Raw genomic sequence first — 14,895 nt, 5'->3', positions numbered from 1 at the left:
CTCTCAATAACAACCCAGACGTAGTTTCCAGAAGGCGTCAGTAGCTCCTTATAGGTCCCTCAAACCTTCAAAACCAGATGAAGCCATGGATTAGGGTGGGAAACAGGATTCTCTTTTCTTTTCAGTTAACTGTCACACAATGTTTTGAGTGGCATCATTGAGGTATTTGAGTGAGAAGGAAGGAAAGGGTGGGGAAGGGCCACAATTTTTAACACCTTTAGCATACCAGTTAAGAATATATACAGGTTCTGGCAACATGGATGGACCTAGAGATATTACCATACTAAGTGAAGTAAGTCAGAGAAAGACAAAGGTCATATGATATCACTTATATATAGAATCTAAAAAATTATACAGGGAGTTCCCATCGTGGCTTAGCGGAAACGAATCTGACTGGCATCCATGAGGACTCAGGTTCAATCCCTGGCCTCACTCAGTGGGTTGAAGATCGGGTGTTGCTGTGGCTGTGGCATAGGTCAGCAGCTACATCTCTGATTCGACTCCTAGCCTGGGAACCTCCATATGCCACAGGTGCAGCCCTTAAAAAAAAAAAAAAAAAAAAAAAAAAAGATAAAAAAAATTATACAAATGAACCTATTTACAAAACAGACTCACAGACGTCGAAAACAAATTATGGTTACCAAAGGGGAAAGGTGAGGTGGGGGGGATAAATTAGGAATTTAGGATTAATATGTATACACTACTATATACAAAATAGATAAATCAACAAGAACCTACTGTGTAGCACAGGGAACTCTACTCAATATTGTCTAATAATTTATATGAGAAAAGAATCTGAAAAAGAATGGCTATGTGTATTTCAGAACTGAATCACTTTGCTGTACACTGGAAACTAACACAACATTGTAAATCAAGTATACGTCAATATAAAATAAAAATTAAATTAAATTAAAAAAAAAAAAGAATCCAGACTCTGGACTTGAATCCTGGGTCTCCCATTTCTTGCTGTGCTGTCCAACTAAAGCAGATTATGAGGGTGACATGAATTAATTCATGCAAAGCACTGAGAACAATGCCTGCTTGATATAAGTGCTATAGGAATGTGACAATTATTTAGGCAAGAGATAGGCTAACTGCCTTCCGTATTTTATTTTTACCTAGGGCCACACCTGTGGCATACAGAGGTTCCCAGGCTAGGGGTCGAATTGGAGCTGCATCTGCTGGCCTACACCACAGCCACCAGCAATGCCAGATCCTTAGCCCACTGAGTGAGGCCAAGGATAGAACCTGTGTCCTCATGGATGCTAGTCAGATTCCTTTCCACTGAGCCACGACGGGAACTCCCCTTCCACATGTTATTTATTTAACATTAACAGCGATTCATTTTGAAAAGGAAAATACAGGAAATGACTGAGTTCTACACTAGTTATAACCGTGTCTGTGACCTTCTCCTAGGAGAAAGGAAATAAACAGATACTTGGACCAAGCCGTTGTTCCTTCTATTTGTCTTTTCTCCATAAAGTGTTTCATACTATGCCTGCTTGCTTTTCTGTGACACAGTAATATGAATTGGAAATCTCTCCATATCAGAATATGAGGATCTACCCCATTCTTTTTAACTGCTGCACAGTATTACATAATATGGACAACGAGGAAAAAAAAGAAACATAATATGGACATACACGAGATTATTTACACGTTCCCATGTATTTATTGTGTGCCTCATGTTACTGTGTCCATACAGGATGTGGGAGGAAACACAGGGGGCAGAGCAGCATAGAGCACATGCCCTATGAAGCTTGTCATTTTGTGGGGAATCTGGGACTTGGATGAAACAACCATAGACCGACACAAGAAGGTATGTAATAAAATATTAAGTTGATTTTAAAATTAAGTGTCAGTGTGATTTAATAGGAATAACAACAGACTGTATATAACAATGGAGCTGAGGCCTGCTTCCTGGAAGCCCTGGCTGGGAGAGAGAGGAAATTTACCCATTAGTCTTCCAGCCTCAATGAAAAACTACTCAAGACAGGAAGGACAAGTTTGTACTCCCTTAACGAGCTGCAACACAGCAGCTCTGGGGGGTCCTGGTTGGAGGTGGAATGCAGCAGGCCTAGTGTCTCCCTGAGGCACGTGACCCCTTCCTGCTGATGCACAGTGGGAGGGGGGCGGTCATTCTCCCCTCCATCTGCCGCTCTCCCAGAACCAGGCACAGCAACTCTGTTCCAGGAGCTTGGATGACAGCTCCTGTTTTTTATTTTTTATTTTTGCTTTTTTAGGGCCACACCCACAGCATATGGAAGTTGCCAGTCTAGGGGGTCGAATCCGAGCTACAACTGCCAGCCTATACCACAGTCACAGCAAGATCCAAGCTGCGTCTGTGACCTACACCACAACTCAAGGCAACGCTGGATCCCTAACCCACTGAGCGAGGCCAGGGATCAAACCCACGTCCTCATGGAGACTAGTCAGATTCGTTTACACTGTGCCACAATGGGAACTCCGAGAGCTTCCTTTTTTTGAGGTCCTCAGTCCTTGGTTTGGCCCTGCTTCCCTGGGAAGAATGTGCCAGGTTGTGGGAGCAGTCACCCCACAGGCCCCGCTTGGGACATTCTGTGCGTAGGTATTCAGAAGCTTTTTGCTAAGGCTGGTACATCTCTTACCCCGCCCCGGAGCACGAGTCACCACCTAGATCAGCAACACCTGGCTGCCTCAGAGAACTAGGTGGTGTCCAAGCCCACACCTGACTTTCCTTCTGGAAGGCCCTACCCAGCGGCCATTAACACCTTAGTTGGGGTAGATTTTTTGACCTCATCCTTGACCACTTAGGCTTCCACACATGCCTCAGTATCGACAAAGTAACAGTCAGTGAATAGAAGAATATTCACTAGGCACTTCCTGTGGCTTTAGTTCTGAACAGAGCATGAGGTTGGGGATGCTGGGGGAGGGAGGGTTATAGGAAAATAGAGACATGGTCCTGCCCTGGGGACTTAAAACCTTGATACACAGAGGAACACAACACAGTAGGTCCTCAAGCAGTCAAAGCAGGTGGCACAGACATACTGCTGCGGGAGAGCAGGGGAGCAGCCCTGGAAGGGAGTGGGGGCCCAGTGAAGGGGCACTGTTGATGGGAGCATCTACTCATCTCCCACAGAATCTACGTCAGTGCCTCTGACCCTGCAGAGTGAGTTCAGTAAGACAGGTGACCCAGTGCAGCAAACAGATCCACATTCTGCTCACAGGGTCAGAGAAGTCAGTGTTTCCCCAGTCATTTGAATGACTATTCCATTTTCCCCTCTAACTTTTAAATTTTCCAGTACAGAGAAGTGGAAACCCTTCCCCTACATTCACCAATGCTGCCGTATTTACTTTACCTCTTTCCATAGATACATGGGCCCCCTTCGTTTGAAAGTTGCATTTATCATCCCTAAACACTTCAGCATAGACTTTTTTTTTTTTGACCAAGCCTGCCACATATAGAAGTTCCCAGGCCAGGGATTAAACCTGAGCCACTGCAGTGACAATGCCAGATCCTTACCCACTGTGCCACCAGGGAACTCCCAGCATAGATCTTTTTAAAAAATCTTCTCCTACATAACCCTCATATCACATTCACTCTGAAGAAATTTAACCTTGATACACAGTTCAATTCATTTTTCCCAACTGTCCACACAATGCCCTCTACAGCTTTTCTCCTTTTAAAATTTATTCATTTTTTTACTTCCTGCCCCTTTTCTTTTTAAAAAATTAAAATATAATCAAGGGGAGTTCCCATCTTGGCTCAGTGGTTAACAAACCAGACTAGTATTCATGAGGACTCGGGTTTGATCCCTGGCCTCACTCAGTAGGTTAAGGGTCCGGTGTTACCATAAGCCGTGATGTAGGTTGCAGTTATGGCTCAGATCTGGTTGGGTGCGGCCCTAAAAAGACCTAAAAAAAAAAAAATATATATATATATATATATATATACACACACACACATATATATACTCAAGCTCATCACGGCATTTGGGTGTCCTCTCAAGTCTCTCTTTTTTTTAATTTTTTTTCTTTTGTCTTTTTAGGGCCGCACCCGCAACATATGGAGGTTCCCAGGCTAGGGGTCTAATAGGAGCTGTAGCCACCAGCCTACATCACAGCCACAGCAACTCGGGATCCTTAACCCACTAAGCAAGACCAGGGATTGAACCTGCAACCTCATGATTCCTAGTCAGATTCCTTTCTTCCGCGCCACAATGGGAACTCCTCAAGTCTCTTTTAACCTGTAACAGGACCCTACTTCCCTTTTCTTTTCTTTCATCATCTTGACATTTTTGAAGAGTGCAGGTCAGTCATTCAGGGGGATGACCCACAGTCTGGATCCGTCTGATTGCTTCCTCATGACTGAATTTAAGTTCTATTTCTTTTTCTTAAAATTACCGTGGTGAGGATTTCCTGCTGTGGTGCAAAAGGATCTGCGGCATCTGTAGCACTAAGATGCAGGTTCAATCCCTGGCCTGGCACAGTGGGTTAAGGAACTGGCATTGCTGCAGCTGCAGTGTAGGTTGCAACTGTGGCTCAGATCTGATCCCTGGCCCTGGAATACCATATACTACAGGGTAGCCAAAAAAGAAGAAAATTATTGTGGTGAAAAATCTATATCACAAAATTTACCATTTTAACCATGTTTAAATGTCAATTCAGTGGCATTAAGTACATTCATAATATGGTTCAATCATCACCACTATTTCCAGAATGTTTTCACCATCTCAAGCAGAAATTCTATACCAATTAAACAATAACTCTCCATTTCCTGTACCCCCAGCTCGTGGCAACCATCGTCTCTCTGAATTCTCCTATTCTAGGTACCTCATACAATATTTGTCATTTTGTGACTGACATTTCACTTAGTGTGATGTTTTCAATATCATCACTGTTGTGGCAAGTGTCAGAATTTCCTTCCTTTTTAAGGCTGAATAATATTCCATTGTAGATATGTACCAGATTTGTTTATCCATTCATCTGCTGACAGAAAGCATGGGTTGTCTCCACCTTTTGGCTCTTGTAAATATTGTTTGTAAATCCTTTGAGGTATATACCTGGGAGTGGAATTGCTGCATCACATGGGAACTGCCAGGCTGTTTTCCACAGCTGCATCATTCTACAGTCTCACCAGCTTCTGATTCTCATGAGGCTTCCAGTTTCTTTCTTTCTTTTCTTTCTTTCTTCCTTCCTTTCTCTCTCTTTCTTTCTCTCTTCTTTCTCTTTCTTTCTTTCTTTCTTTCTTTCTTTCTTTCTTTCTTTCTTTCTTTCTTTCTTTTTCTTTCTTTCTTTTCTTTCCTTCCTTCCTTCCTTCCTTCCTTCCTTCCTTCCTTCCTTCCCTTCCTTTCTTTCTTTCTCTTTTTTTTTGCCTTTTCTAGGGCTGCACCCAAGGCATATGGAGGTTCCCAGGCTAGGGGTCCAATTGGAGCTGTAGCCGCTGGCCTACACCAGAGCCACAGCCACACGGAATCCAATCCCGTGTGGCTGTGGCTCTGGCTACAGCTCCGACTGGACCCCTAGCCTGGGAACCTCCATATGCTGTGGGAGTGGCCCAAGAAATGGCAAAAAGACCCCCCCCCAAAAAAAAGCTGTAAGAGTTCTTTTCATATTCAAGCTATTAATAATCTGCAAATATTTTCCTCCTGTGGGTTGTCTTTCCGTTCTCTTCATAGTGTCCTTCAATGCGCAAAGTTTTTTTTTTAATCAAAAGTGTGATAAAATCAAAATTACTTATTTTTCTTTTGTTTGTGCTTTTGGTGTCATATCTTAGAAATCAATGCCACATTCAGTGTCACAAAGATTTTCCTCTGTTTTCTTCTAAGACATAGTTTTAGCTCCTGGGTTCACGTCTTTGTTTCATTCTTAGTTATTTTTTTATATGGTATAAGGTAAGGGTCCAATTGCATTGTTTCACATGTCGGGATAGCCAGTACTGCCAGTGTGTTGAAAAGACTGCCCTTTCCCCATTGGTCTTGGCACCTTTGTCAAAAATCAGTGATTTCTGGAGTTCCTGCCATGCCTCAGCAGAGACGAATCTGACTGGTGTCCATGAGGCGCGGGTTGGATCCCTGGCCTCACTCAGTGGGTTAAGGATCCGGCGTTGTGGTGAGCTGCGGCTCTGATCCCGCATTGCTGTGGCTGTGGCATAGGCCAGCAGCTGCAGCTCTGACTCGACGCTAGCCTGGGAACCTCCATATGCCATGGGTGTGGCCCTAAAAACAAAAAACAAAAAAAGAAAAGAAAAGAGAAAAAGAAGAAAATTAGTGATTTCTGGGCTCTTGATTCCATTGAAGCCACCCACTTACCATCTTAGGTATGACCATTTCCTATGTTCTTTTTCCCCGTTACCAAACGTCTAGAACCCAAATATGCTTCAAGTCGTGTTGTTTTGAAATCCCACACAATGGGGATGAGATTGATGTCATATATGAGTTTAGCCTTTAATTCACAGAAGAAGGAAGAGTGAAATTAATCAACAATTATTTATTGATGGGGCGTTCCCATCATGGCTCAGTGGTTAACGAATCCGACTAGGAACCATGAGGTTGCAGGTTTGATCCCTGGCCTTGCTCAGTGGGTTAAGGATCCGGTGTTGCTGTGAGCTGTGGTGTAGGTTGCAGACGCGGCTCGGATCCCGCGTTGCTGTGGCTCTGGCGTAGGCCGGTGGCTACAGCTCTGACTCGACCCCTAGCCTGGGAACCCTCCTTATGCCGCGGGAGCGGCCCAAGAAATGGCAAAAAGACAAAAAAAACCCACAATTATTTATTGAGTACACTTTATGTGGGGCACTGTAACATAAAATTCATATTCAGATAAACAAAATATATATATATATATTTTGTTATGTATCATCGCTCCCTCCTTCCACCTCCATTCCTGAGATGCTAAGCCTCCTCAGGACCTAGTCTTTCCCCTTCATTCATTTTGCATCAATGGCTTACAGTGTAAGCTGGAGAGATAAAGTATACATACATATATATGTTTGTGTGTGTGTGTGTGTGTGTATATATATATATATATGACTTGATAAGTATTTGGAAATGGAAGAGATGAAAACTGAAATAGTTGGCAAAATCTTCAAAGGCAAGATCTTTGGAGGATTGGTTACAAGGAAGAATAGATGAGGATTCCAGGGGGAAAGTGAAGAATACTGGGTATTGAGACCCAAAGGCAGGAATGAGTAAATTACTGGGGACAGTGACAAGGCCAGCCCAGCGAGATTAGTGGGTGTGTGTGGGAGAGCATTAGTGGATAGATGGGGTGGGGCTAAATTTGTAGGATTTTAAGTAACCAGGCAAAGGAATGTGTACCTGATTTATTAGACAGTAGGTTACCCCTAAACGTTCTTAAATGATATAATGAATTTTTTGAATAGAGGGGTAGAGCCCTGTTTTAGGTCCAGGAGAGGATGGGGGATGAATTTTTGGAGAAAAGGAATTGATTCTGTTCTCACAGTACCTCTGCCCCAAGTCCAACACCAGACTGAGGTGTACACACAAGCCTTCCCATTGAAATCTGTTGTTAGAAAATGTGCCAGGAGTTCCCCTTGTCACTCAGCATAACAAAACCGACTAGTATCCATGAGGACACAGGTTCAATCCCTGGCCTTGCTTAGTGGGTTAAGGATCCCGAGTTGCTGTGGCTGTGGTGTAGGCCAGCAGCTGCAGCTCCAATTCGACCCCTTGTCTGGGAACTTCCATAATCATGGGTGTGGCCCTAAAAAAAAGAAAGAGAGAAAAGAAAATGCACTGCATCTAGGCTCCTATGAGATCTTGCCCATGCTCAACCCAGCCTGCTAACCTTTTGTGTTAATGGCATAAAATTTCCATTCCCAGTTCTGGTTTGGTTTGGCATTCTCCCCAGATTGCCTCATCACGGTGCCATGTTTCCAAAGCTACCAGGCTACAGGCAGGGCTGTGATTTTAGTTTCTCCATTTTTACACAAGGTCAAGTTTTCCAAAGCTATTAGTGGATCGGATGGAATTTGTTTATGTTGAGAAGGTGCGTGAAAATTGGGGGACAATGCGGTAGACCTTTAGAGCCATCTCCCCACGTCGCCCCCCCCCCCCTTCCACCTCCACTCCCGAGATCTGAAGCCTCCTCAGGACCCAGTCTTTCGCTGTCATTCAGTGCATTCTCACGACAGCTGAAAACTACCTGTGACACACACACCGCTCTGGCCCAGACAGGAATGTTGAGCCTCACAGCTGACATTCTGGGGGTCAAAAGGAAAAGAGAGGTGAAGCAGGGAAGTGTCCTGTGGGCCAGAATCAGGGAGATTCGAGGACACTGGTGAACATTCCAGAGCACTGTGCTGGACAATGGCATGGGAGGAACCATGAGGTTGACCTCCCCTGTGGTCAGAGGCTGGCTGCATTTTTACCCTCCTTTCCTTGGAATCTCTCCCGACTCTGGAATCTCTTCAGATGGCTACCGTGTTTGGTTTTCAACCAGGACAAACAAAGAAAAGAGATTTGTTTTCCTGTCTGCTTTTGCTGAATGGAATCTCTGATTCTATTTACCGGTCATGCCTCAGACACCCTGGGGCTGGTTAGACCTTTAAACCCTGAGTTTAAAGTTTAGACCTTTAAACTTAACTCCTAGTTTTACTAAATCCTTTTTTCATATCCTGAGCCTGGTACAGACTTCATCCTCCCCCTCACACCAACATCCCTTCAATCTGTGGGTGATTCTGCAGCCAATTCTTGGCTGATATTTCACCCACAAATTGCTGTTTCAGCTGAACTTCCCAAAACTTGAGCATCCTTACCAAATAGTTTGGGCCTCTTCATAATGTAGTTATCTTCAAATCTGCAGGCCCCTCTAGTATACTTTTGTAGTGGTGAACAACCTCTTCCAATTTTAAAAGGCATACAGTAAGCTTAGACCCCTAAGGGATGTTATGGAAATCTGGAGTTCCACCCTATTTATACCTAATTCCAACCCTCCAAGAGTTTCAGACAAAATGTCCTAGAAACCTTTTACGCCTTGGTGTTATTTTTTTCACACCTCCTTCCCCCCCCCAACTGAAAATGGGGTGGGGAGCATGAAAAGGGGCTGTGAATCAGAATTTTTAAAAATAGCACATTTGTAGTTCCCTGATAGTACAGCAGGTTCAGGATCCAGCATTGTACTGCCATGATGCAGGTTCAGTCCCTTGCCTGGGAAATTCTGCATGCCTCAGGCATGGCCAAAAAATAATAATGATAAAATAAAATAAAATAAAATAAAATAAAATAAAATAAAATAAAATAAAATAAAATCAGCACACACAATATGAAGAAAGTCTTTATACTTCCCACTTCTGCTCCCAGGGGTCAGGAGGTAGAGCCAAGTCTCAGGTAAGTACATTTGCAGCTGCCCACGCCTGCCCAGATCATTCCCCAAGTATCATTAGAAACTGTCCAGCGGGGGCGTGGGGGCCAGTCTTCCGGTTGGGGTTTCTTTTGGAACTTGTGTCCCGAGAGCATCCTGTTCTGTCAGATACATACCCACAGCCATCTCCAAATTGCCAGACTGAGTACAACAGTGCTCAAGAGCCTGAGATAGAAACTGAGCCCAAGACGCAGCTGAGTCTTTCCCCAAGCCCTTCGCACTCTCCTCTTCCTCCAGATCCTGAGCTCAACCCCTTCCTCACTCAACCACGGAAGGCATTTAAAATGTTTTCAGGTGCACCCTGATCCTTGCACATATTTAAGCAGTAGCTCTATCTGGCCGGAACATCAGGCAAGAAACCCCACTCACTTCCCCCCTCCCCGCCCTCACTTGGGTGGGTGGCTCGCCTGTTGCCTGAGCCTGAGAAGGGGTGGGGGGTGTGGGGGTGAAGAAGAAGCTGAGCTGGAATCTCTGGAAGGGAGCACCGCCCAGGGGCACATGCAGCCTCTGAGCGAGGGCACCCACGAAGGGAAGGGGCAGCATCCAGCTATATCTAGAAGGAGCTTTTCTGCTTGTGGAGGGCAGTAGCCCACTCTGTCTATAATTATGACTAGAGAGTCACTTGCCTTCAAAAACTCTATTTTCAAGTGTTTACCTATTTTCTTTTCTTTCCTTTTCATTAGAGTTGATTTACAGTATTGTATCAATACAGCAAAGTGACCCAGTCATACATCTATACACACTCTCTTCCTCATAGTATATTTCATCATGTTCCATCACAAGTGATTGGACATAGTTCCCTGTGCTGCACAGCAGGATCTCATTGCTTATCCATCCTACATGTAATGGTTTGCATCTACTAAACCCAAACTCCCAGTCCATCCCACTCCCTTCCCCCCCGCTTGGCAACCACAAGTCTGTTCTCCAAGTCCATGAGTTTGTTTCTTTTCTGTAGATAGGTTCACTTGTGCCACATTTTATATTACACATACAAATGATATCATGTGGTATTCGTCTTTCTCTTTCTGACTTACTTCACTTAGTATGAGAATCTCTAGTTCCATCCATGTTGCTACAAATGGCATTATTTTGTTATTTTTATGGCCAAGTAGTATTCCACTGTGTATATGTACCACATCTTCTTAATCCATTCATCTGTTGATGGACATGTAGATTGTTTCCATGTCTTGGCTATTGTGAATAGTGCTGAAATGAACACAGGGGTGCATGTATCTTTTTGAATGCAAGTTTTATCCAGATATATGCCCAGGAGTAGGACTGCTGGGTCATATGGTACTTCTACATTTAGTTTTCCAAGGAAATTCCACACTGTTTTCCATAGTGGTTTTAGTACCCATTTTCTTTAAAGTGGAACAAAATGTTGCTTCACAGGCAGGTGCACTCAGCCTCCTAAGGAAGTAGCCTGGGAGGAGTTTGGTCAATTTCTTCTTAAATACGTAAAAGTAATAGTAAAGTTGAAAATATTAGCTAACACCACTTTTGGGTAGCTCATTCAGGGGGGTTTGGGCAAGACAATTGTGGGGCACTCCCTGTGTGCTGGTCCTATATTAAGAACTTTCCATGAACTATTTGACCTGAAATAGTCCTCTTGGGAGCTCCAGCTGTGGGTCAGCGGTTAACAACTAGCACCCATGAGGACACAGGTTTGATCCCTGGCCTTGCTCAGTGGGCTAAGGATCCGGCATTGCTGTGAGCTGTGGTGTAGGTTGCAGACGAGGTTCAGATCCTGCGCTGCTGTGGCTGTTGCGTAGGCCGGTGGCTACAGCTCTGATTAGACCCCTAGCCTGGGAACCTCCATATGCCACGGGTGCCCCCCCAAAGTAAATAAATAAATAAAAATAAAACCATTAAAAAAATAGTCCTCTTGGAAGATAAATGCTATTAACCCTACTTTACACATAAGAAAACTAAGATGCAAGAAGTTCAGAGGGTTGTCCAGTGTCAGCCTGTAAGACAGCCCATGTGTGAACTAGGCAGCCTGACTGCATGGCTATGCTCTTAACCACTGTGCCATGTTTTTCCTGGATGTCGCCATCTCTGTTCAACAAGAGTGAAAATCTCAGAGGCAGGCACCTTGTTTCCTCCTTCCTCACGGTCCGCCGCCCTGGGCACACTGCTGCCCCTGTAGGCGGGAGGTATGCACAGGTCACATGTAAGCACTCAGTGTTGAGGTAGATGCAGGCTAAAAGGCGCTATAGCAGAGAGGAGAATGGACTATCCACAGTTTCTTAGCTCTGTGGCAACAGGACTGGGAAAGGAGTTCAAGAACCCAGGGGCCAAATGCCGCCCTGTACTAAACCTTAGCTCACCCTGCCTCCTTGCTATCCCAGTTCTTTCTCCCAGCACAGACCACAGAGGCATCCGGGGGGGGGGGCCTCTACATGACGTAGGACCACCACATCATATAAAGCAACAGGCACCAAAGCTTTAGTGACTTCAGGTGAACACCTACCAGGGCCAGGGAGACCCAAACAATGCCTGGAACTGGGACGTCCTGTCAGCATTACCAATCCGGCACCCTCAGCATTCCTCACCACACCTGGCAAGTTATAGACTGTATGTCTGAGAACAGAGAGAATTTTAGGCAAGAAAACATCCATCCTCATTCAAGGGGACAGATTCTCTGAAGCTTAATGAGAATCTTGCTCACATTCTAGTTACTCACCTATCAAGATGTCTACTTCTTTCATAGTCATTGATTGTCTATTTAGTTTAAGTAGCTACGTAAGCACTGAGGACACACACGCAAACCTGTTTCCTGCCCTCCAGATCTAACACAGGAGATAGTTCTAGCTATACACAGATACCTACCATGTGAGTCGTGTAGCAACCATTTATTAATGGCTTACCCTTTGCCTCAGGGCCAGTAAGTGTTTTTAATAGAGTTTATCTCATTTAATCTTTACCTAGGACTGTAAGACCCTGGAATCTGCTGTTCTCTTGAGAGGACCAGACAGTGAGCACCAATGAAAGCAGAGGTCAAGGTCGCTTCTGCCTTGGAGCAGAGCAGCTTGGTGGAAAAGGCTCCCACAGAAGAGTCTTCCAGAAGACCCTCCCCACTGGTACCACCCAATCCTTCTTTCTTCTTCCTTCCCTCCTCCCCCTCCCCTTCCCCGCCTCCCCAACCTTCAATGTCTACTGAAATGTCACTTGCTATGTGATACACAGCTACTAAGCTAGAGTATATATATGTATGTGTGCATGTGTGCACATACACACACACACATTTTTTTAATTGCCACACCCGAGCCATATGAGAGTTCCAGGCCAGGGATTGAATCCCAGCTGTGGCAATGCCGGATCTTTTAACCCCCTGCACCAGGCCAGGCAGCAAACCTGTATCCCTGCAGTGACCCAAGCCACTACAGTTGAATTCTTAACCCTCTGTGCCACAGTGAGAACTCCTATAGATTTTTTTTTTAACCATATATTGTGGTTTATTTAATGCATCATATTTCCCCTGGTAGACAGCAAGTTCTTTGAAATCAGAGTTTGAATCTCATTCATTCTTATATATTTTCCCATACCGGCTGGTCAGGCTGTCTTGACAGGAGGGTGAGCCCCAGAACAGATGTCCGCACACAGGGTTGGAAGGGAAAAGGGGGGCTGGACTGCGGGGATGGGGCGGTGGCATGGGAGCTGGGGATCCTTCTGGAGGTGAGATCTGTTTTCTGTTTCCGGGACACAGGGCTGCAGGTCCACAGTTTCGAGGGTAGAAATGCCCAGAGCGCCTGGAGCCTGACCCCCAGGGGAAGTTTGCATGCGTGAAGCCCACCTTAGAGCAGGCAGTTGTGTCCAGACCTAAGGGCCTACACGAGCAGTTTGGGAAATGGGGCACTTGGAGGTCCCATTAGAAGTCCTGGAGACTTTAGACCTCAGATCTGTAGAAAACGAAGAGAAGGTAAATGCAAACTTAGTGAAAGCAGCCCACAGGAGAGCAGGATTTCCTCACCTGGGGTCCAGGAACGCCCAAGGAGGTCTAGGGAATTCAGGGGGTGATGAACCTGCTGAAATTGTGTGTGAAAATTATATGTGTGTGTGTAGGCGTGGCTGCATTTTTTTCTGAAACAAGGGTCTGTAACTTTTATCAGATTCTTAATGGGTCTGTGACCTCCTGAAAAGTTAAACAAAACAACACAAAGCATTTTTCTAAAGGATAAAGGTGGGAACTGGGTGTCAGGGGAATTTGTAGGACATTCCAACCCCTCCCACTTCCCATGTGCTGCAAACATGTGTACAGTGGAAACAAGGACAAATGCAGGGAAGTGACAGGTCACCTTTTTAAAAAGACCTCCAAATGGACAGAATCCCCAGGGTTTCCTGGGTTTTCTTATAAAACTTGTCCTCCTCCCTCAAGAGACACTAGCCTTAGCTGTCCCCTTCCCTCCACCTCATCCTCCCTGCCACGGGAGAGGCTACTGGAGCTGCCACTCCCTGTCGCAGGGGAACAAGGCCAGAGGGAGGAGCTGGTTCGTCAGGCTGGGTGGGAGCCAGGGCAGGAAAGGCTGAGCGAGAGTGCCCTTCATCTGACCCTGTAGGAGCCAAACACTTCAAGCTTGAACCTCTTTAAGACTTCAAAAACACTTTCAGATTCCTCCAAGTAATTGTACTTTTAGTATCTGTGAATGAAAATCAGCACGCTGATAGAAAGCTACAGGGCACTCGATATTCCCTTTAAGATGGACTTTAAAAATGACAGCAGCATCCTTGTGTGACTGAAAGACAGCACAGCATCTACATGTGAGGTGATTTTTTTTTTTCTTTTTTGGCTGCACCTGTAGCATACAGAAGTTCTTGGGCCAAGGACTGAATCCAAGCCACAGCTTTGTCCTACATTGGATCCTTAACCTGTGGCACCACAGCAGGAACTCCAAGGTGATCTAGTTCCTTGGCCTAGGGCAATGCTCAGTGGGCATCTGGTTTCCAGGAGCGACTCTGTAACAAGGACCTCCCCCCTCTCACCAGGCGGGAATCACGGGTCTAACTTCAGCTCCTCGCTTCGTAGATGAGGAAACTGTGGTCTAGAAAATAAAGCGCTTCATTCCAGAACCCAGATCCCCTAACCACCTCCCTGGCTCTTTGTAAGATGCTCTTAGGGCATCCTGTCCCCCTCAGCCCTGGGGCTGTCCCTCTCCTCCACCCTCTCTCCTCACCAAGACGTCTCCAAAGGGCACCCAAGGGAAGGGATGACTCTTCTCGGCCTGTGGAATCTGGGAAACAATCAGAGTAGAGAGTCAGCTGGGTAATACCAGGCCCTGGCAGCAAACTGGACCACCAAGCCTTGACCATGGCCACCATGGGCTGAGGGTAAGTGGGACAGGACTGCCTACCTCCTTCGGTCCTCACAACAACCCCCGCGAGTTCAGTGTTATCTATCTGAGCAGCAGCTGCAGCCTAAGCTGCAGCAACACTGATCCTTAACCCATTGTGCTGGGCTGGGAACTGAACCTGCATCCCAGTGCTCCCAAGAGGCTGCCAATCCCATTGCACCACAGTGGGAACTCCTCAGTGTTA

Source organism: Phacochoerus africanus, chromosome 7 (assembly GCF_016906955.1).
Source record: "Phacochoerus africanus isolate WHEZ1 chromosome 7, ROS_Pafr_v1, whole genome shotgun sequence".
In the NCBI taxonomy this organism is placed as follows: domain Eukaryota; kingdom Metazoa; phylum Chordata; class Mammalia; order Artiodactyla; family Suidae; genus Phacochoerus; species Phacochoerus africanus.
Note: the sequence above shows the minus strand (reverse complement) of the source record.